This window comes from Euprymna scolopes, chromosome 7, assembly GCF_053919585.1.
Source record: "Euprymna scolopes isolate OS-2025 chromosome 7, ASM5391958v1, whole genome shotgun sequence".
Classification (NCBI taxonomy): Eukaryota; Metazoa; Mollusca; class Cephalopoda; order Sepiida; family Sepiolidae; genus Euprymna; species Euprymna scolopes.
The window spans coordinates 108,001,350-108,025,626 of record NC_136488.1 but is presented as its reverse complement, the minus strand read 5'-3'; positions in this window follow the sequence as shown (position 1 = coordinate 108,025,626).

Sequence of the window (24,277 nt, the reverse complement as noted above, 5' to 3'; positions counted from 1 at the left end):
ATATATATAGATAAAACAAATTGAAAATACTGAAGATGGATGTACATAACTAGGAGGCTCAAGCGAAAGATCGATCACTGTGGAGAAAAACCATCTGAGAAGATTTTAAGATTTTTGAAGAGCAGCATGTAGAGCTAGCTGTCTTAAAACGCGTTTTAAGAAAGTAGTTCGATAATATAATGTCAGAGAAATTACAACTGGAACTGAAGTGAACTGCATGTGGCAGATACTTTCTGTCAAAAGCTGGTTTTGTTAATCATATGAAATCATACAATCAAAGACAGGAACGCCAGTCTTATGAGGAGGCTTCTACAGAACACCTGACAACGTTAAGCAGTCATATGTGTGGTCTAATCTGCAAGTCTAAAAGTGGTCTGACACAGCATTAAAGGATTCACAATATTATTATGCGATAACCTTTACAAGAAGTAAAGTTTTTATGCCATATTTGTGAACTTTCATATAGGACTAAAGCTAGATTGAAGAGTCATCTACGTGCACACGGACGCAATAACACTTTAGAAAGAGATGGCTAACTTCTGTCAAGAAGTAGCAATCATCATATTTATATATCCCAATATATATATATATATATATATATATATATATATATATATATATATATATATATATATAGTATAAAATACTTTTATGGCAATTATATATATACTGGCATGGGTGCTCGGCGTTGACCGGGTGTTTGGAGGTGTGTGTTGAGCAAAAAAATAAAAAAGTGGTAGTAGGAAGCCAGGTTCGAACCCATACCACGAAGGAGGAAAAGAACAGGGGAAAACGTGATGTCTTTGCTGTTATGACCACCGCCAAATCGGAAGTGACGTAGGTTTAAATTAAGGCTAGACAGTCGAAAAGAGGGGATGACTTTCGAAAATATCGGCGAAAGAAGCAACCCTTACTTGTAGAAAAGTGCCCAGTTGAGGGTGAAAAAATTAATACTTTTAGCCAATGTTTTGGTATTTGTCATCTGAAGAGTCAAGCTTCAAAACGATACTGATCTTGTGAAAATCTGCCGCCTCTGTCAAAAGTTTTAGGCAGACATGCAAACATGCATACATACACATATTTATATATTTGTAGCTCAAATTTTCGACCTAAACCGATTAAAAAGCTTGTCCTATCTCTGAATACCCTTTATGTAAAATTTCCAATGTTTACAACAGGAATTGTCTTTAGTAATTTGGTAGAGACCACAGAGGTCATTTTTTTTTTAACTTTGACCCTATTAACCTTAACATTTATTCTTTTGGGCTCAAATAAAGTTATTTAGTTAGATCCATGTCCAAGGAAACTATATCTAAAATTTCAAGTGTTTATAGTCAAAATTGGCGGAGGAGTTTGGTAGAGTTCTGAAAGGTTAAATCGTTGAACTTTGACCCCTTAACAGCCAAATTTCTGGCTGGAAACGGATTACAAAGATTTTTCCAAATCTCAATACCCTGTATATCAATTTTCGAGTCTATAGACTGAAAGTTGACGGAGTTATTGTGTAGGGAAATGTACACAGACAGACAGACACTTTCACTTATATATATATATATATATATATATATATATATATATATATATATATATATATATATATATATATATATACTAGCATTCAGCCAGTTGGATGTGTATGTTGAGCAAAAAAAAAAAAAGAAGTGGTAGTAGGAAGGCAGGCTCGAACCCGTACCACGAAGGAAAAAAAGAACAGGAAAAAAACCTGACATCTTTGCGGTTACGACTGCGGCCAAACCTGAAGTGACTCATGTTTAAATTAAGGCTAAATAATCAAAAGGAGAGGATATTTTTCAAAAATATCGGCGAAAAATGGGACCCCCCGCTGTAAAAAAGTGCCTTGTTGAAGGTGAAGATATAAATGTTTTTAGCCAATTTTTCGACATTTGTCGCATGAAAGGTCGAACTTCAAAACGATACTGATCTTGGTAAAATCCGCCACCTTTGTCGAAAGTTTTATGCACACATGCAAACATACATACATGCATACATACACACATTTATATATCGGTAACTGAAAATTTTCGACCCAAACCGATGAAAAAGCTTGCTCTATCTCTTAATACCCTTTATGTAAAATTACAAATGTTTAGACCAGAAATTGTCTGAGTAATTTGATAGAGACCGCAAAGGTCAAATTTTTTAACTTTGACCCCTATTATGACCCCCTTAAAATTTATTGTTTTGGGCTCAAATCAAGTTATTAAGTTAGATCCATGTCCAAGGAACCTATATCTAAAATTTCAAGTGTTTAGACCGAAAATTGTCGGAGTTTGGTAGAGTTCTCAAAGGTCAAATCGTTGAACTTTGACCCCTTAATCGCCAAATTTCTGGCCGAAAACCGATCACATCGATTTTCCAAACCTCAGTACTCTGTATATCAAATTTCGAGTCTGTAGACTAAAAATTGACAGAATTATTGCGTAGAGAAATGTAGACACACAGATACACAGATACACACACACACACACAGATACTTTCACTTTTATATATATATATATATATATATATATATATATATATATATATATATACGCAATATATATATATCGTCGCAATATAGCAATTTTAATAATATTATTTTAATTCTTTCAAATTATCTTAAAGAAATTTCGAGAATTCAAGAGTATTTTATATGATAAACAATGAAATAAAAAAGCTGAAATACGATAAGAGAAAATATTTTATTTCTGCTAAAAATTTTGACTGTATTGAATTATACATGTCAACTTCTTTACCAACGAATAAAAAGACATTTTCAATCGTTTTTACGATTCATAAAACGGTTCTTTTTGCTAGTCTCTCTATACCTCTTTCTTACTTTATTTGTCTCTTCCTCAATCTCTGTCTGTATTTTTTTTAAGTATCAACGATAATAAAACCATATAAAAGACTATATGAGTTATCTTTTATAAACACCACCACAATTGTCAATAATATTTAACCCATAGGCAGAGAGAAGATAGTAGATAAAGAAAGAGAGAACGAATAGAGATAAATATATCCAACAGAAAGAATAATTTTGTTTTAAAATTTTAACTTGCTTTGCAAACTCATATTTTCCGGTGTCAAAAAATTTAACCCATGCTCAGTGTGTCACTTCATGTATTAATGCAATAGCGAGTCATATACTACGTTTGCATATTTTCGATATTTGTAACTTTGCTTTATAAACCAATATAATTAGGATGCAAGGTATGCATCTATTTTCTGTATTTTAATTCAAATTTGGGGGGGGGAGTTAATAGGGTAATTTTCCATTAGTTGCGGCGACCAATTTTCTTGGGTATTCTTGGATTGCTTCTGGTTTTAATGGGAAAAGAAATGAGATGATTTAAGAGTGGACAATTTTACGGTCATAAGCGATTAAGCGAAATTAGCGAGATTAGATTCAACATTTAAAGTACAACGAGTGAGGTTTAGATTAGAAAGGGACGTGATCTGTGAATTGTGATATCGATGCTTCGGGAAGCATACTGCTTTCAACAGATAGTCGGCAGGAGGAATATTTATAAATGAATTATAGATGGGAATATGTTCTAACAGATCACGTAGGAAGAAAGAATGAAAGAGGAAAGGGAAAGATCGAACGCTGGATAGAGGAATACGGTATGATGTATATAATGAAGATAAAAGGTTTTAAAAGAAATAATTCAAAACCTATTTGTCATGTTTTTGAATAAAAGGTAATGAACCAAATTTAGTAAAAACCCTATAACCACGACAATTTTTTTCTTCTGTATAAGGTTATTATTTTTTTTAAATTCTAAATGTAAAATTTTTTGAGAGGGATCATATTTGTTATTTTTTTGTTATCTTATCGATATGAAGTAATTGAATCAAAAAAGATATAAAGTAATCACACATTAAAGTACAAAACAAAGTCATCACTAAATGGGTTGAGAAGTTACAGTGCTGGTGAAGAAAAAAGTTCTGCATCAAGAATGAAGTCTAATATACCACCTTCAATTTGAGTGGTGTAATTTGAGCTCTGAAGAAATGATTGAGATCCATTAAGGGATTCTATTAGTGCCACATTATTTGCAAGAAGCTGATCCAAATTGAAATAACCCAACAAAAGTACCCTTATACCAAGAGGCAAGTTGTTGAGCTCATCGGTGAGAAGATTTTAAAAAATCCCTAGTGGGCCAGGCTTGCGGTACATGAGCATACAACCAATCGCATGTATTACGCTTTAATCTACGAATATATAATCAATAGTTGTAAAATTGAGTCTACAAGAGTTACTTTCTTTGTACTGTTAGCCAAAATCAGTCGTAGAACTGTTACCTATTTTGCCCATTAAAACCCCTGGCCTGATGTAAAACATTGGACTGAAACAGTCAAATATTACGTTTCAAGATGTATATCCATGTGGTCTTGCTTTTGGGTAATTTTCAGCAAAATCTAATGATCGCAAAAGATTCCATGTCCCGGAAAGAGCAATTTTGGGTCATTTTGACTCCAATTGACTCCTTGGGAACGCAACCCGAATTTTTATCAAAAATCCGAGAATGTTACATTTCCTCCCTTGGGAAGTTGTAACTTCATGCAAAATTCATTTAATTCGTAAGCAATGTGAACATGCTGTCTTTTTATTTTTTTTTAGTTCTTATTTTTTCTTGTTTTGTATTGTTTTTCTGTTTTCTTTTGTCTGCAATTGAATTTCGTGCCCCCCCAACGAGAAAAATCATTGATAGATTAATTATTTCTATTTCTAAACTGACTATAGTTCACCACAAAAATTCTGCGCTAATCAATACCTAACACCATCTTTTGACACTATTTATGTACACTATTTGTATCCTTAGTACGAGCTATTTCTTCTAAGTCAATTAATATAAGAAGAAAAAAACGTTCCTAATAATGATTATGTAAATACATTTCTGAATTTAATGAAACGTTAGAGGACAGAAGAACTTTATTTAAGTAATATACTTAATATCTACAATGTCGTATATTCTATAAATATGTCCATATTGCTATTTTATATCTAATTACTTATACTGGATCTTCGATAGCTCATACATTACTTCCAGTTATACCTGTACTGACATTTACTTTAATCATAGTTATATCGCTACTTAAATCTATATTGAATAAATACATAATTTTCCCCATATCGACTCAAATATCCAAAGATCTTACATCTGATTCAATCTTACTTCCTAATATCTTTTTGAATCGTACCTATCCTATTCTTAAACTAACCCGATGAACAATATAACCCCCTTCTTAAATCAACCAGCTGCAAATCTAGATGCTCCCACCACATGCATTTTTACCCCCCCCTTTCCATTAATAATAGAATTGAAAGCCTAGTAAAATCCTTTTCAATTACTTTGAGGAGCGTAACTTTTCAGTTTGAGCAGCCACCATAGAACTTGCGAAATTAAAATTTAAAAAAAAAAAACTCTAAGTATGATAATATCTAAATTCTGTATCTGTCTGGATAGAAGACGGCAGAACTTTAAGTATGCTGCCGCATTCTCTTACCAACCATGCGACAGAGTAAATAAACCTGGTGTAACGTTATTGTTTATTCACCTATTCTTCACCCCCTTTGAAAAATAATAAATTTTCATTCCTTGACTAGGTGTATGTCTAAATATAAGGCCTATACTGGCCGTATGCATATGGTTACTTATGTATGATACTAAAATAAACTGGCACAAATTCTTTTCTAAAGATCGAGTTAAAAGACTAGTTACTTTGCCTCCATAACGACTGCTTGTGTCTGTTTTGCATGATAAACATTATTCCAAACATTTTTATGCTTCTAAACTCTACCCAAAACCCTGTATATCCTAATGTATATGAATACTGTATTCTTGTCTCATGTTCCAACTGGTCTTCAATTGCTCTTCTCCCTAAGCTGCTATGAAATTACATACTTTGCACATCGGGAGAGGGATTTAGCTTCCGGTCCTAAACTTTAGAAGGCTGGACATGTAAAAATCGATAAATGCTAAACATCTATAGATTTCTATTGCTAAGGCCTGCATTAGCTTAACTTATATTTATATTCTATAACTTATCTATACAATAGATACCTATTAACCATAGTTTGTACTTATATTTATTATCATTATTTTTCTTTACTTAATTTCATTTTATTTTTATTCTATGTTAATTTTCTTTGTATTAATTTTATTTTCTAGTAATCATTTAACTTCGAAACATTCTACTAATAAAAGAAAAAAAAACTGTCCTAAACGATCATGTATTCTTTCTTTTATTGTTTCTGTTCCGTTTTCTCTTGTATAAATTCCTGCGATTAGAATGGCTTCACCACTAAAATGGTAAAATCTTTGCAAATAGATAATTATTCTGACCCAAATCATTGCATTTGTTTCTGTGCTTTTAAACATTATCTAAACTTATTTTAAACCTTTTAGTCTCACCTTACCATCATCTTTGAATCCTAATATACACTAATATTGTATTTTTAACCTTGGCTCAGACCATTTCTTTTAATTCAAATTAAAAAAAATTGAGCCGATACTCATTGTCATGCAAAATACATCTCCAAATTCTAATGAAAGGGAGATTTTATTCTTAAACATTAGAAGCCAGAAAAAACTTTATTTAAGTAATATACTTAATAATATCTACAAAATCTATATGTTCGTATCTACTATAAATTTATCCATATTTCTATTTATACTAAATTATAAATACTAAATTCGCCATAGCTTATACTTTGCTACCAATCATACCTGTACTGAATTCTACTTCAAATCATATTATCGCTACTATATTTTATATTGAATTTTATTATTCCTCTTATCGTCTCAAATCTTCTAAGTTCGTGCATCAAATTTTATTTTAATTCCTATTATCAATACCTTAATACCTTAACATGATATCCTATTCCTAAACTAACATATAAACAATAGTTTCACCATATATTTACTCCTCTCTCTCAGATCAACTAGTTGCAATTTAGTTGCTCCCACTGCATGAATTTTACTTACCTTTTTCCAGTAACAACGAAATAGAAAGCATAGTAATGTTCTTTTCAATTTTTGAGGAGTGTAACTAACCCAATAAGTATTAATTACTCATACGGGGTCAGAAATACCTGATTTAGGATCCAGGCATATGGCTAACCCTCTCGGTCCTGATGGACCCATAGATCTTTTAAGTTCATTCATCTAGGAGAAGGAAAACTTTGAAGCTAAACCTGTGCTACTGGCCCCATATGTCTTGGCACCAAATAAAAGGGAGGGAGGCCTCTTCAGTCCTGGTCGATGACATTTCCAGCTGATGACTCGAACAAATTACTGATTTGCAAACCTAAACTGCTTAAGGAGTAGATAGGCTCTATCTATCGCCCGACTTTCATACTCACAAAGATGCGATCACAGGGACTCAGCAGAAACACCCAATGGTTGACCTTGTTTCTTGACTAGGGCAATGAACACCGTTCCCCACTTCCATCACATTTCCATCCCCTAAAACTGGACACTTTGAAGGTGGTTCAGTGCGATATATGCTAATACAATTAGATTGAGTTAATTTTTGTCTGACGGGTTGAGGGTACCTACTCTTTGGTAGCACTGCTCCATCATCAGATGTATAATATCGGGATTACTGTAGTGTCATGTCGTGCATGAAAAAGGACACTGGACTCATCTCCAGTGGGCTTCTAAGGCCACAATCCTGTACATGAAGAATCGGCTGATGGCTTGTTTGCATGTTTTTATTCTTTGTCTAGCACCTCTCACTCTTAAACTGAAACTTTTAAATAAAATAAAATGGCAGTTCAATTAAAAATCACAATCAAACCCGGCTTAAACAAAAGTAATTTGTCTCCTCCCTTAAGACTTGCATTCATGAATATCTGCGGATTACAACTAATTTAAATTATGTTAAATCATTTCTCCGGATTTGGCACTTAGTGAAACTAACCTTTTTTTCTTTCTTTTTTTTTTACATGGGCATCACCAAGAGGCCACTCAAGGATAAGGGTTAAAGAGTGTACAGTAGAAATTGGACAATATAGTAATCGTTAATAAGGGAAATTCGGTAAATTTGTTAACTTATATGGAATGGTTCATCAAAAACTTGTTTACCTTATACTTGAAGACAACCATATTGTAATCATCTGGAAAGCAGGAAAATGGAAGACAATTCCATAGGCGTGCAGTTCGAAGAAAGAAGCTTTGTTCATGGAATCTACGTTTACGTTTAGGCACAGATAAAGAGTGAGGGAAATTAGTGATGGTGTTTTCTGCTAGATGTGTGTTTCTTGTGAAAGTTTGGCGAGGGAGAACCATAGATTGGAGCTCAGACGGGCACTTGCCATGAAAATAACGATAAAGCAGAGACAAACTCGCAACATCTCTTCCATGAGTAAGAGGTTGCAGGGAAGAGAAAAGGACATCTCCTATGAGGCTATGAAGTCTATTTTGAACTCTATCAAGGCAGGATAAGTCCTTTCTAGCAGCTCTTGCCCAGATGTAGCAACAGTACTCCATCCTAGGACGTACCTAGCTCTTATATAGATAGAGATTTGCATCAGCAGTGAGATATCTACTGGATCAATAGAAGGATCGCACCATTTTTCCAGCGGCCTTGGCAATGGATTTAATGTATGCGTTCCATTTAAGATCAGGAGTAAAGGTCAAGCCCAGAAGCTTGTCAAAACATGAGGCCTCCCCAAGACGAGAGCCATTCATTTCAATTGATGCCAGATGGGGATCGGAGTGTTGATGATGCTTAAAGCTTGGTTTTAGATGCATTAAAAGTAACAAGCCCCTCTTTCCCCATTGTACCACTTGTTCAAGATCAGAGGAGAGAGAATCAGAGAGAACTTGGTCGTTTACGGTCTTAGATGTGCTACCATACATAGTAGTGTCATCAGCATAAATGTATACAAATGATGTAAGGATGTGATTTGGAAGATCATTAATGTAAATCAGGAAGAGAGTTGGGCCCAGGATGGACCCCTGAGGGACTCCAGCATTAATACTGAGAGCTTCTGATTTCTGCCCATCAATCACTACTCTTATGAACCTATCAGAGAGAAATGATTTAATAATTGAGAAGACATTTCCAGCTATACCATAGCTGGAGATCTTGTGAAGTAAACCTTTATGTTTTTATCTCTATCAAAGGCTTTTGATATGTCAAGAGCAATTGCCCTAGAAAGGTTGCCTCTGTCGAGAGATTCGCTAATCCTATAAGATACAACCGCAAACACATCTGCTGTAAGTCTAGCAGAACAGAAACCATATTGTGTGTCACTAAGAAGGTTATTTTTGCTGAGATGGTTGATTACTTCTCTATTTAACACAGATTCCAACAACTTACTCATGACGCACAAGAGACTTATTGGCCTGTACTGAGAGGGAAATGATCGATCACCTGAATGGGGCATACTGATGAGATTTTCCAGGGTGATGGGAAGCAATTCTCCTTAAGACAACATTTAAACAGTTTTGTAAGGATGGACGCTAGTTCTGGTTGAAGTCTGTTGAGTACTATAATTGGAATACCATCAGGGCTGGTTGCTTTACTGGAATCAAGGATTTTGATTAGCTTGGCAACATCACGTACAGATATTCATATATGACATAACGTTTTTCTGATACAGGAGGAAATATTAAAGTTTGACGGCCTTGGTCGCAAAGGGTAGAATTAGCTGCAAAGTTTTTGCCAAAGAGTGTGGCTTTGTCTAATGCTGACGAGATGACCTCAGGTGAGAGTTGGAATAGAACACATGTTTCTGTTCAGGATTCTGTTTGCTATTTGCCAAAACTGGTGGGAACCAAGCCACTGCTCAGCTACTTTGGACTAAGCATACAACTCTCTTGCGTTTTTTATTACTTTTTACAGTGGCTGCTGGCAGTCCTGAAAGCGGCTTTAGTCTCAGTACATCTATTACGTTGGAAACAATGGAAAAAGTGATTTTTGTGCACAATGGCAGCAGCACATTCTGAAGAGAACCATGGCTGGCTGTTAGGTTTTTGCTGGAATTTTTTCGAGGGTATGAAACAGTCTATACCTACAATTAACCATTCCGTCAGGTCTGATACTATAGAGGACACATCCTTTTAAAACATGGAACTCAGAGGTAGATCTGATATAAATGTACGGAAGCTATCTCTGTCAGCCATAGAGTATCGATATACTGTACGATGGAGAGGTACATCTGAGGACTTATTACATTTCATAGAGTGGTCGGAAGATCCAAGTGGAGACACTCCTTCATCCCCTCTAACCACTTTAACATGCCTGGTTATCTCCCAGTTTGCAGTAAGGAGTCAGTCAAACATATCACAAACTTGAAGTCTATATTCAAAACACCCTCCCCTTGACTAGAGAATCAAAACTAGAATCAGACCACCAGGCCTTTATGTGCTTTAGACTTAACCTGCAACATAGCGTTGGCTACTTATATTTTCTCTACCGCTCTCTCTCGACCCTGGATTGTAATCTAATCAACTAAGTCCCTGACAGCATAGATACAGCACTTTCTCTTAATACTAGCGCACAAGTACATGACTTTAATGTCCATCACAGTAATTGGTTTCTCTACTTATACAGATACAGATGGTAGCATAATTCATAGCTTCTCTATATCTCATTCCCTATTACAGACAGTTACATTTCCGACACGTTTCCCAGACCAGCAAGATCAACAAGCCTCACTTATAGATCTATTTTTTACCACAGTTCTCAATGATTGTGTAGCGAATGCCAATAGCCCACTTGGTAATGCTGATTACACTGTGATAATGGTAGAAATCGCCCTAAATTCTCGACCCAAACCTGAAGAGCCATTATTCAAAACGATGGCCTCCGAGTTAGCCTTCTTATGATAAGAAAGCTGATTGGGAAACCATGAGGAATCTCATCAGAGATGCCCCATGGGGAAAATTTTTTTTCTCTTCCTGCAGAACAGTGTGCAAATGAGACCACTGAATAGTTCAAAGTGGCAATTGAAGCTCATTTTCCCACACGGAAGTTCTAGAGCAAACTCCACTCTCCCCAATGGTTTACCAGCTGCCATTGCTCAAAGGCAGCATGCATACCGAAGATTTATCCGACATAAGTCCAGTACAAATAGACAAAAGTTTATTGAAGCTAGAAGTAATTGTAAGAAAGAAATAGCGATAGCTTAAAATAAATACGCCGAAACCATCAGAAAATGCATCAAAGCACAGAAATTAAGAACCCGTGATTTCCGGAAAATCTACAACAGTGTAATAAATAATGGACAATCAACAATTTCTCCACCATCCTACAATCATAAGGTGGATGCACAGCAGCCGAGAAGGCTTGCCAGTCGATTTGCCTCAAATTCTACATTGGACCCAGCAAACCACTCTTTCCCTGATTTTCCTTTGCGGACTGACACCACACTAGATGATCTGAAAATCACCCCTTCTCAGATACATGATATCATAAAAAACCTAGACACCTCAAAAGCATGCTACCTGATTTCATCCCGGCTATACTATTAAAAAAATGCTCTAGTCCTCTCCAAACTTAACAACAAATGCCTTAATGAATCTTGCTTTCCTGACTGCTAGAAAACTGCTTCTGTGGTACCAGTTTTCAAGAATTCTGGTGAAAGAACTGACCCATTAAATTATCATCCCATCAGCTTTCTCCCGCTTTTCGTCCAAATATTCGAGTCCATAATTAATCATCACCTTACAGTTACTAAACTTCTGTCCGACCAACAATATAGATTTCGGAAAGCCCGTTCTACAGCAGATATCTCTGAACGATTATATTACACACTGGACAAAGCAGGGGAGGGTAGAACTGTAGCTCTAGATATATCTAAGGTTTTTGATAGGGTATAATACAATTTTGCAAGAATCCAGGTTATCCTTGATGTTGTACATCTAAACAATATGATATAAATGTGGGTGTACCTTTATTATTCCTAATATACATAAATTACCTTCCTGATAAAAGTGTCTCTGAGATGGGTATATTTGTTGATGACACTACGCTCTATAACAGGCACAAGGGGAGAACGAGTGAACACATATCGAAGGCAATGGCAGAAACGCTACAGGATGACCTCCAATTTGTAGTGGAATGGGGACAAAAATTGATGACCACATACAATACTGCCAAGACTAAGCTTGTTTCCTTCAATATTTACAAGAAACTTCTCAACCACCAATAGCTATGGCTCCCTTTACATTACCTGAAAGTACTTCTTTCAAATTCCTCGGCTTCACAAGAAGCATGAGTTGGAACAGATACATTGAGAGTATTGCCAAGGCTGCTGCGAAGATGGGTTCTCTCTACTGTGCTAGAAAGTTACTTACAACTGTCATCTAGGCTTCAACCTCTGTCCCATCGACGAAATGTTGCATCCCTCTACCTGTTCTACAATTACTTTAATGGTGAATACTTTGACGAACTACAAGCACTTGTACCCCTTCGACTTGAACACCCTCGACAAACCCGACAAGCAGCAAAGTCTCTTCCCTACACAGTAGAGATCTCTAGATGTAAGAAACCTTTTTACTATAATAGTTTCTTCCCCAGAATTGCTAAACTCTGGAATTCTCTTCCAGGTTCCTGCTTTCCCAACTGTACTGACATGCAGAAGTTCAAGTGTAATGTGAACAGACATTTTGCTGCTCAACTCCCTACATAGTATTCCGTCAACTTATGTTCCTGATAGTAGTCTCCTGCATCAATGTGGCACTGTGCCTTGTTTGAGGTGAAAATGTAATTAAAAAAGATGAGGAAAAACAAAAAAGTACTAAAGCAACGAAATAAGAAGAATGAGAATGCAACTAAAATGAATGAAGAACGAATAATTGTTGGTTAAATAATTTCAAATGAAAATGAAAGAATTTAAAGTAGATGAGGAGTACATAACAAAGAAATAAATGAGGAAAGAGACAAACAAAGAGAGTGAAAAGTGAAGAAAAACACAAATTACAGAAAGAAGTAAAGAACAAATTAAAAATGAAAAAGTACTTTGAAAATAAATAATAGAGGAAAGAAACAAACTTTGAAAATAAAATAATAGAGGAAAGAAACAAACTTTGAAAATAAATAATAGAGGAAAGAAACAAACTTTGAAAATAAAATAATAGAGGAAAGAAACAAACTTTGAAAATAAATAATAGAGGAAAGAAACAAACTTTGAAAATAAATAATAGAGGAAAGAAACAAACTTTGAAAATAAAATAATAGAGGAAAGAAACAAACTTTGAAAATAAATAATAGAGGAAAGAAACAAACTTTGAAAATAAAATAATAGAGGAAAGAAACAAACTTTGAAAATAAATAATAGAGGAAAGAAACAAACTTTGAAAATAAATAATAGAGGAAAGAAACAAACTTTGAAAATAAAATAATAGAGGAAAGAAACAAACTTTGAAAATAAATAATAGAGGAAAGAAACAAACTTTGAAAATAAAATAATAGAGGAAAGAAACAAACTTTGAAAATAAATAATAGAGGAAAGAAACAAACTTTGAAAATAAAATAATAGAGGAAAGAAACAAACTTTGAAAATAAAATAATAGAGGAAAGAAACAAACTTTGAAAATAAAATAATAGAGGAAAGAAACAAACTTTGAAAATAAAATAATAGAGGAAAGAAACAAACTTTGAAAATAAATAATAGAGGAAAGAAACAAACTTTGAAAATAAATAATAGAGGAAAGAAACAAACTTTGAAAATAAATAATAGAGGAAAGAAACAAACTTTGAAAATAAAATAATAGAGGAAAGAAACAAACTTTGAAAATAAATAATAGAGGAAAGAAACAAACTTTGAAAATAAAATAATAGAGGAAAGAAACAAACTTTGAAAATAAAATAATAGAGGAAAGAAACAAACTTTGAAAATAAATAATAGAGGAAAGAAACAAACTTTGAAAATAAAATAATAGAGGAAAGAAACAAACTTTGAAATTAAATAATAGAGGAAAGAAACAAACTTTGAAAATAAATAATAGAGGAAAGAAACAAACTTTGAAAATAAATAATAGAGGAAAGAAACAAACTTTGAAAATAAAATAATAGAGGAAAGAAACAAACTTTGAAAATAAAATAATAGAGGAAAGAAACAAACTTTGAAAATAAAATAATAGAGGAAAGAAACAAACTTTGAAAATAAATAATAGAGGAAAGAAACAAACTTTGAAAATAAATAATAGAGGAAAGAAACAAACTTTGAAAATAAAATAATAGAGGAAAGAAACAAACTTTGAAAATAAAATAATAGAGGAAAGAAACAAACTTTGAAAATAAATAATAGAGGAAAGAAACAAACTTTGAAAATAAAATAATAGAGGAAAGAAACAAACTTTGAAAATAAAATAATAGAGGAAAGAAACAAACTTTGAAAATAAAATAATAGAGGAAAGAAACAAACTTTGAAAATAAAATAATAGAGGAAAGAAACAAACTTTGAAAATAAAATAATAGAGGAAAGAAACAAACTTTGAAAATAAATAATAGAGGAAAGAAACAAACTTTGAAAATAAAATAATAGAGGAAAGAAACAAACTTTGAAAATAAAATAATAGAGGAAAGAAACAAAGCGGAAAAGAAATTAAATAAAATTGAGTAGAAATTGAAATGAATTATAAAATAAAAACTATGAATGTTTATTTAAGACATGTCAGCAGTTGCCATCTTGAAAATATATGACAAACACGCGTTTCAAGGATTTTTTGGCGTTTTCTGAATTTCTTTGATGGGGTAGTTTTGTCATTATGGCATTTTATTGACTTTTTTTAAAATTTTGTTTTACTGGTTGCTAAGCTTAACTATATATTTATTATATTTATTGTGGTCTAACATTTCACATTCGCTAAGTAAAAATCATCGAAAATATAGATTTTATCTTCATATTGACATATAAAAATATCAATAATATAATTATCAATTAAGAGATAGAAATAATTTTTATGTCTTAGATGAATAAATATGGATATATTTCATTGATGTAAAATAACTTAAACCAACATTAACAGTAATTATTAGTCATTCACAATTTAATTAAAGATAATTAATATTTTCTTTTAATCACAGAAACCACAACTTTCTTCATTACTGCAGAGCAAATCCTTCGCATTCTATCTAATAACTTATAAAAAAAAGAAAAAAAAACAAGTACACAAAATGATTTTTAAGCATTCTGCAAGTATTTAAGCAACATTTGTTCATTTTTAGGAAGTTCATTCCTAACTGTACGATCAATTTCAGCCCAGACTAATTCAGCTAAAAAAAAAGGTCCGAACTGAAGGGTGATTTTCAAAATTCCATTGTTTTCCTTTGATTTCAGGTGATTTTGGCATAATGTTGAACTGTGTTTCGCATCCTTATCCTGTTGGAAAACAAAACTTTGTCTAATACTGGGGAAACCAGAAGGGATTGCATGCTATACAGTTGAAACAATACAATTTTCACTCATTCGTCCAGAAAAAAGTTCGCCAGACCAACACTCTTCACTTGCTTCAAAACAGTTCAAATTTTGATTTATCTGTTTATAATATTTTTTTACAACCATCTAAGTTCATTCGTTGTGCTGTTCTGTCCAGTGTAGTCGTTTCAACTTCTTTAATAGTGGTTTCTTAATTGCCACACAACATTTATGCCCAGCAAAATGAAGTTGTCTCTTAACAGTAATAACAGACACTGGATGTTGTCGAGTAGAATTAATTCCAATTGTTAATTCCGGATTGGATTTTCTTCTATTCTTCTGCTAGACATGATCAAGTGACTATCATAAACAATAGATGTTACTCTGAGCCTACCAAATCTTTTTCTGTCAATATTTAACTCAGTTTCATGAAGTCGTTGAAGGCAATAATTCACCCTATTTTTGATAGGCTTGATTTTTTAATGATAAAACGTTCAGAATATTTTTCTTTCGAAACAATTTCAAACCTGAGATATTTTTGCAATGCTAATCTTTATTTTCTTTACTATTTATAACATAGTAATATGATTTGCAAAAATAAATTATACTGTAATTATAATATCTAAATAAATCTGGATTTTCGGCAAAACCTGATCACAATAAGAAAAGTCAAGTAGAAAACTGAGTAAATGTTGTTTTTTTTTACACGGTGGTCACCACTTATCAAGGCCCGGAATCCACTCAGGGATAAGGGTTATTGAAAGTACAGTACGTTAGTGTGGAGATTTGATGAAGTGTTTACTTAAGGGGGGGTTAATTAGGAATTTGTTAACGTTGGACTTGTAGTCAGGTGGGAAGCAGACAGACGGAACAGAGTTCCACAGGCGTGCAGTTCTAAGAAAGAAGCTTTGTTCATGGAATCCACGTTTTGATTTAGGCACAGATAAAGAGTGGGGGAAATTTTTCACAGTGGATTCGGCTAGACGGGTGTTTTTCGTGAAAGATTGGCGAGGGGGAACCAGAGATTGGAGTTCAGACGAGCACCTGCCATGGAAATAACGATAAAACAAGGATAGGCTCGCAACGTCTCTTCTGTGGGAGAGAGGTTGCAGGGTAGAGAAAAGGGCATCCCCCACTAAGCCACGAAGTCTATTTTGTACTCTGTCAATGCAGGATAGGCTGTTTTTAGCAGCTCCTGCCCAGATATGGCAGCAGTATTCCATCCTTGGACGTACTTGGCTTTTATACAGATAGAGAATTGCATCAGTAGTGAGATATCTTCTGGAGCGGTAAAAGGATCCCACCATCTTTCCAGCGACCTTGGCAACAGACTTGATGTACATGTTCCATTTCAGATCAGGAGTAAAGGACAAACCCAGAAGCTTGTCAAAACACGGGGCTTCTCCCAGACGAGACCCATCCATTTCAATTGATGCCAGATGGGGATCAGAGCGTTGAGATAGGAGTTTGATTTTAGATGCATTAAAGGTAACCAGCCACGACTTCCCCACTGAACCACACGCTCAAGATCAGAGGAGAGAGAATCGGAGAGAACTTTGTCATTTACAGCCTTTGATGTGTTAGCATAGATGTCAACAAATGATTTAAGTATGTTAATTAGGGAGGTCATTGATGTAGATCAGGAAGAGAGTTGGGCCCAGGATTGACCCTTGAGGGACTCCAGCATTAATACTACAGGCCTCTGATTTTTGTCCATCGACCACTACTCTTATGAGCCTATCGGAGAGAAATGCTTTAATGATTGAGAAAACATTTCCAGTTATACCGTAGCTGGAAATCTTGTGAAGTAGACCCTTATGCCATACCTTGTCAAAGGCCTTTGATATGTCAAGAGCAATTGCCCTAGAAAGGAAGCCTTTGTCAAGAGATTCACCAATCCTGTGAGATATAACCATTAGCACATCTGCGGTAGATCTTGCAGAACGGAAACAATATTGTGTGTCACTAAGAAGGTTATTCCTGCTGAGGTGGTTGACTATTTCTCTACTTAATATGGATTCCAGCAACTTACTCATAACACACAGGAGACTAATTGGTCTGTACTGAGAGGGAGATGACTTATTACCTGAATTCTTAAATACAGGACATACTGATGAGGTTTTCAAGGGAGTCGGAAAGCACTTCTCCTTAAGGCAACGTTTAAACAGTTTCATAAGTATGGGAGCAAGTTCTGGTTGAAGCTTTTTTAACACTATAATTGGGATGCTGTCAGGGCCAGTTGCTTTACTGGAATCCAGGTTCTCGATTAGCTTGGCGACCTCATGCACAGATATTTGTATGTTACCTAGCGTGTTCTGTGTTACAGGAGGAAATATGGGGAGTTGATGGCCTTCGTTGCATAGGGTAGAATTAGCTGCAAAGTTCTTGGCAAATAGTTTGGCCTTGTCTGATGCTGACGAGATGACCTCTGGTCCATTGATAATGGTTGGGATAGAACGCACACTTCTGTTCAGGATCCTATTTGTTATTTGCCAAAACTGGTGGGAACCAAGCCGCTGATCAGCTACCTTGGATTTAACAGACTGGGCATATAGCTCTCTTGCATTTTTTATTACTCTTTTACAGTGGTTGCTGGCAGTCCTGAAAGCAGCTTTAGTCTCTGTGCATCTATTACGTTAGTAGTTATGGAAAAAGTGATTTCTGTGCGTGATAGCTGCAGCACATTCTGGGGAGAACCATGGCTGGCTGTTAGGTCTTTGTTGGAATTTTTTAGATGGTATAAACTGGTATATGCTTACAAGTAACCATTCGGTCAGGTCTGATACTATAGAGGACGGATCCTTTTTAAACATGGAATGCAGAGGTAAATCAGATATGAATGTACGGAAGCTATCCCAGTCAGCCATAGAGTATCAGTATACAGTACGGTGGAGGGGTACGTCTGGGGACTTATTATATTTCATTTTTATCTTAACTGATACGACAGAGTGGTCGGAGGATCCTAGAGGAGAATGAACGAACCATGAAAATAGCTCAGGGGAAGTTGAGAGAAAAAGGTCTAAAAGGCTTGCATATTGACCAGTAGTATTGGGCACACGGGTGGGTTCGTGAACAATCTGAGTGAAGTCATAAGCAATGGCAAAATCATGACAAAATCTCCCCTCATCATCCGTCTTATTTGAATGGGTCAGCCATTCCACGTTATGGACGTTGAAGTCACCACAGATGTGGATGTTAGCCGAGAGATGTGCAGACAGGATGTGGTCTATTTTCTCAGATATACTCTTAAAGATAGTAACTCCGCTGTTGTGGGGCAGATAGAGTGCAAATATAAATGCAGTGGTGTAAGCAAGTGCAACCCGGAAGCACATATAGGGTAAATTAGGATCTTCTCTAGAGATATCCCTGCCACACGGGAAGCCATCTTTAATGTAGGCACATATTCCATGCCCATGGCGATCTTGGGGGTCAGATTTAGCTGTTAAGTTAGAGTATCCGTTAATTATGAACTTATCTAGGGAAGTGGTCGGCCCTATTCCAGTTTCACTTAGAAAGAATATGTCCGGTTTCGTCTCCTGTAATTGGGTTTCAACCTCTGGAAGGTTGGAACGTAGATCCCTGATGTTGGAGAAGGAGACCTGGTAGTAGGGGTTTACGTTGAAAGATGGGGTTCTAGGTTTATTCGATTTTTTTTTTCTGGAGATAATTCATGTTGAGGTTTTGGGATTTGTGGAACAGGTCGGCATACTTGGTTAGAGCAGTACAGAGAGGGAAAGTAAGAGAGAAAAAGACAAGAAATTTTTTTTTTTTTTTGTAGCACATGAAAAGGTAAAGCTGTAACAATTACCCACTAGTATGGAAATATCTAGTATAGTTTAATTTAAAGTTGAAACAATACTTTTTTACTTAACATTTACAATTGTTAACAAACAATAGCGAATTTAATTCTACCAAAAATGAACGCTTTGTAAAAAAAACTTTGTGTGATCTCAAACTTATGGTCGGTACATAAAATAATGACGACACATTCATATGCGAAAATATAATATGTCTTTATTTTCGGTGATGCTGAACAGTATGGATTAGGTTTAGGTCGATTTTCTCGGGTCCAACTCACCAAGCAACTGACGATATCAATTTCAGGTTCTTATTATATAACAATTTGAGACGCTCTGCAAATGGCTACCATGGGGCTTCACTATCAATGTAACCACGCCTCTATTGCGTTTTATTTGGGATGGGCTGCTTTCATTTTGCAGGTGGTTCCAATCAACAATTATTTTATTTTTTACATAACGGTTTCTTTCCTTGACATTCCTATCCTGAGCGGGATCAAACATTACCGGTGCCATCATTATGGTGGGGGTATTTCAGATCATAACATAATAATTTCACTTAGATTCGAGTTATTTTTATGTTTTTTTATTTTTTATTTCTAGTTCAACTTGCTTGATGACGTTCAGAATATCAGTTGTTTTCACCAACGGATTTTTTTATTATCGATTTTGGATACTTATCGGGGCATTCTGATATAAAATCTATCTAAGAACATTGATAGATACATAAAGTACTTTTATGTGAAATTTAAAAAATCGACCTAGCTGCTTCGGAGTACATAGAGAACTCTCTCTCTCTCTCTCTCTCTCTCTCTCTCACTCACTCACACACACACACACACACACAAAGTGTATTTTATATAAAAAAGAGCCATAATTATAAGTAAAAAAAAACTGCCATAATTATAAGTAAAATAAAAAAAGTGTCATAATTATAAGTAAAATAAAACAAGTTCAATAATTATAAGTAAAAAAATGCCATAATTATAAGTAAAAAAGTGCCATAATTATAAGTAAAAAAGTGCCGTAATTGTAAGTAAAATAAAAAAAGTACCATAATTATAATTAAAATAAAAAAGTACCATAATTATAAGTAAAATTTAAAAAAAACTGCCATAATTATAAGAAAAATAAAAAAAATGTCATAATTATAAGTAAAATAAAAAAACTTCCATGATTATAAGTAAAATAAAAAAGTGCCAAATTATGAGTAAAATAAAAAAAATGCCATAATATTAAGTAAAAAGTGCCATAATTGTAAGTAAAATAAAAAAGTGCCATAATTATAAGTAAAATAAAAAAAAACTGTCAAATGCATAATTAATATAAAAAACCGCCATAATTATAAGTAAAATAAAAAAGTGCCATAATTATAAATAAAATAAAAAAGTGCCATAATTATAAGTAAAATAAAAAAGTGCCATAATTATAAGTAAAATAAAAAAGTGCCATAATTATAAGTAAAATTAAAAAAGTGCTATAATTATAAGTAAAATAAAAAAGTGCCATAATTACAATTAAAATAAAAAGTACCATAATAACAATTAAAATAAAAAGTGCAATGATTATAATTAAAATGAAAAAGTTCTATAATTATAAGTAAATAAAAAAGGGCCATAATTATAAGTAAAAAAGTGCCATAATTATAAGTTAAATTAAAAAAAACTGTCAAATGCATAATTAATATAAAAAACCGCCATAATTATAAGTAAAATAAAAAAGTGCCATAATTATAAGTAAAATAAAAAAAAATTGTCAAATGCATAATTAATATAAAAAACCGCCATACTTATAAGTAAAATAAAAAACCGCCATAATTATAAGTTAAAAAAAAGTACCATAATTATAAATAAAATAAAAAAGTACCATAATTATAAGTAAAATAAAACAGTGCCATATTTATAAGTAAAATAAAAAAAAAACTGTCAAATGCATAATTAATACAAAAAACCGCCATAATTATAAGTAAAATAAAAAAGTACATTAATTATAAGTAAAATAAAAAAGTACCATAATTATAAGTAAAATAAAAAAGTACCATGATTATAAATAAAATAAAAAAGTACCATAATTATAAGTAAAATAAAAAAGTACCATAATTATAAGTAAAATAAAAAAGGGTCATAACTATGAATAAAATAAAAAAGTGCCATAATTATAATTAGAAAAAGTGCTATAATTATAAGTAAAAGAAAAAATGGCCATAAATATAAGTAAAATAAAAAAATTCCATAATTATAAGTAAAAAGCTGCCATTATTATAAGTAAAATAACAAAAGTGCTTTAATTATAAGAAAAAAGTGCCATAATTATAAGTAAAATTTTAAAAAGTGCCATCATTATGAGTAAATAAAGTGCCATAATTATAAGTAAAATAAAAAAAATGCCATAACTATAAGTAAAATGAAAAATGGGCTATACTTATAAGTAAAATTAAAATAGTACCATAATTATAAGTAAATTAAACAAAAGTGCCATAATTATAAGAAAAAAAGTGCCATAATTATAAGTAAAATTTTAAAAAGTGCTATAATTTTAAGTAAAATAAAAAATGCCACAATTATAAAATTAAAAATATGCCATAATTATAAGTAAAATTTTTAAAAGTGCCATAATTATAAGTAAAATAAAAATGCCATTATTATAAGTAAAAAAGTGCCATAATTATAAGTAAAATTTTTAAAATTGCAATAATTATAAGTAAAATAAAAAAGTGCTATAATTATAAGTAAAATTTTTAAAAGTGCCATAATTATAAGTAAAATAAAAAAGTGCCATAATTATAAGTTAAATTAAAAAAGTGACATAATTATAAGTAAAATTAAAAAAGGGCTATAATTATAAGTAAAATAAAAAGGGCCATTATTATAAGTAAAATGAAAAAGGTCTATAATTATAAGTAAAATAAAAAAGGGCTATAATTATAAGTAAAATAAAAAAGGACTATAATTATAAGTAAAATAAAAAATGCCATAATTATAAGTAAAATAAAACAGTGCCATAATTATAAGTAAAATAAATAAAAAAGGGCTATAATTATAAGTAAAATAAAAAAGGGCCATAATTATAAGTAAAATAAAAAATGCCATAATTATAAGTAAAATAAAAAAGGGCTATAATTATAAGTAAAATTAAAAAAGTGCCATAATTATAAGTAAAATAAAACAGTGCCATAATTATAAGTAAAATAAAAATGCCGTTATTATAATTAAAAAAGTGCCATAATTATAAGTAAAATAAAAATGTGCCATAATTATAAGTAAAATTTTTAAAAGTGCCATAATTATAAGTAAAATTAAAAAGTGCCATAATTATAAGTAAAATTAAAAAGTGCCATAATTATAAGTAAAATTAAAAAATGCCATAATTATAAGTAAAATTAAAAAACGGCTATAATTATAAGTAAAAAAAAGTACCATAATTATAAACAAAATAAAAAAGTATCATAATTATAAGTAAAATAAAAAAGTGCCATAATTATAAGTAAAATAAAAAAAAACTGTCAAATGCATAATTAATATAAAAAACCGCCATAATTATAAGTAAAATAAAAAAATACCATAATTATAAGTAAAATAAAAAAGTACAATAATTATAAGTAAAATAAAAAAGTACCATAATTATAAGTAAAATTAAAAAAGTGCTATAATTATAAGTAAAATAAAAAAGTGCCATAATTATAATTAAAATAAAAAGTGCAATAATTATAATTAAAATGAAAAAATGGCCATAAATATAAGTAAAATAAAAAAAAATTCCATAATTATAAGTAAAAAGCTGCCATTATTATAAGTAAAATAACAAAAGTTCTTTAATTATAAGAAAAAAGTGCCATAATTATAAGTAAAATTTTAAAAAGTGCCATCATTATGAGTAAATACAGTGCCATAATAATAAGTAAAATAAAAAAAATGCCATAACTATAAGTAAAAAGAAAAAGGGCTATAATTATAAGTAAAATTAAAATAGTACCATAATTATAAGTAAATTAAACAAAAGTGCCATAATTATAAGAAAAAAAGTGCCATAATTTAAAATTTTAAAAAGTGCTATAATTTTAAGTAAAATAAAAAATGCCATAATTATAAGTAAAATAAAAAAGTGCCATAATTATAAGTACAATAAATAAAAAAGGGCTATAATTATAAGTAAAATAAAAAAGGGCCATAATTATAAAATTAAAAAAGTGCCATAATTATAAGTAAAATTTTTAAAAGTGCCATAATTATAAGTAAAATAAAAATGCCATTATTATAAGTAAAATTTTTAAAAGTGCCATAATTATAAGTAAAATAAAAATGCCATTATGATAAGTAAAAAAGTGCTATAATTATAAGTACAATTTTAAAAATTGCCATAATTATAAGTAAAATAAAAAAGTGCCATAATTATAAGTAAAATTTTTAAAAGTGCCATAATTATAAGTAAAATAAAAAAGTGCCATAATTATAAGTAAAATTTTTAAAAGTGCCATAGTTATAAGTAAAATTAAAAAGTGCCATAATTATAAGTTAAATTAAAAAATGCCATAATTATAAGTAAAATTAAAAAACGGCTATAATTATAAGTAAAAAGAAGTACCATAATTATAAACAAAATAAAAAAGTACCATAATTATAAGTAAAATAAAAAAGTGCCATAATTATAAGTAAAATAAAAAAAAACTGTCAAATGCATAATTAATATAAAAAACCGCCATAATTATAAGTAAAATAAAAAAATACCAAAATTATAAGAAAAATAAAAAAGTACAATAATTATAAGTAAAATAAAAAAGTACCATAATTATAAGTAAAATAAAAAAGGGTCATAACTATGAATAAAATAAAAAAGTGCCATAATTATAATTAGAAAAAGTGCTATAATTATAAGTAAAAGAAAAAATGGCCATAAATATAAGTAAAATAAAAAAAATTCCATGATTATAAGTAAACAGCTGCCATTATTATAAGTAAAATAACAAAAGTGCTTTAATTATAAGAAAAAAGTGCCATAATTATAAGTAAAATTTTAAAAAGTGCCATCATTATGAGTAAATAAAGTGCCATAATAATAAGTAAAATAAAAAAATGCCATAACTATACGTAAAAAGAAAGAA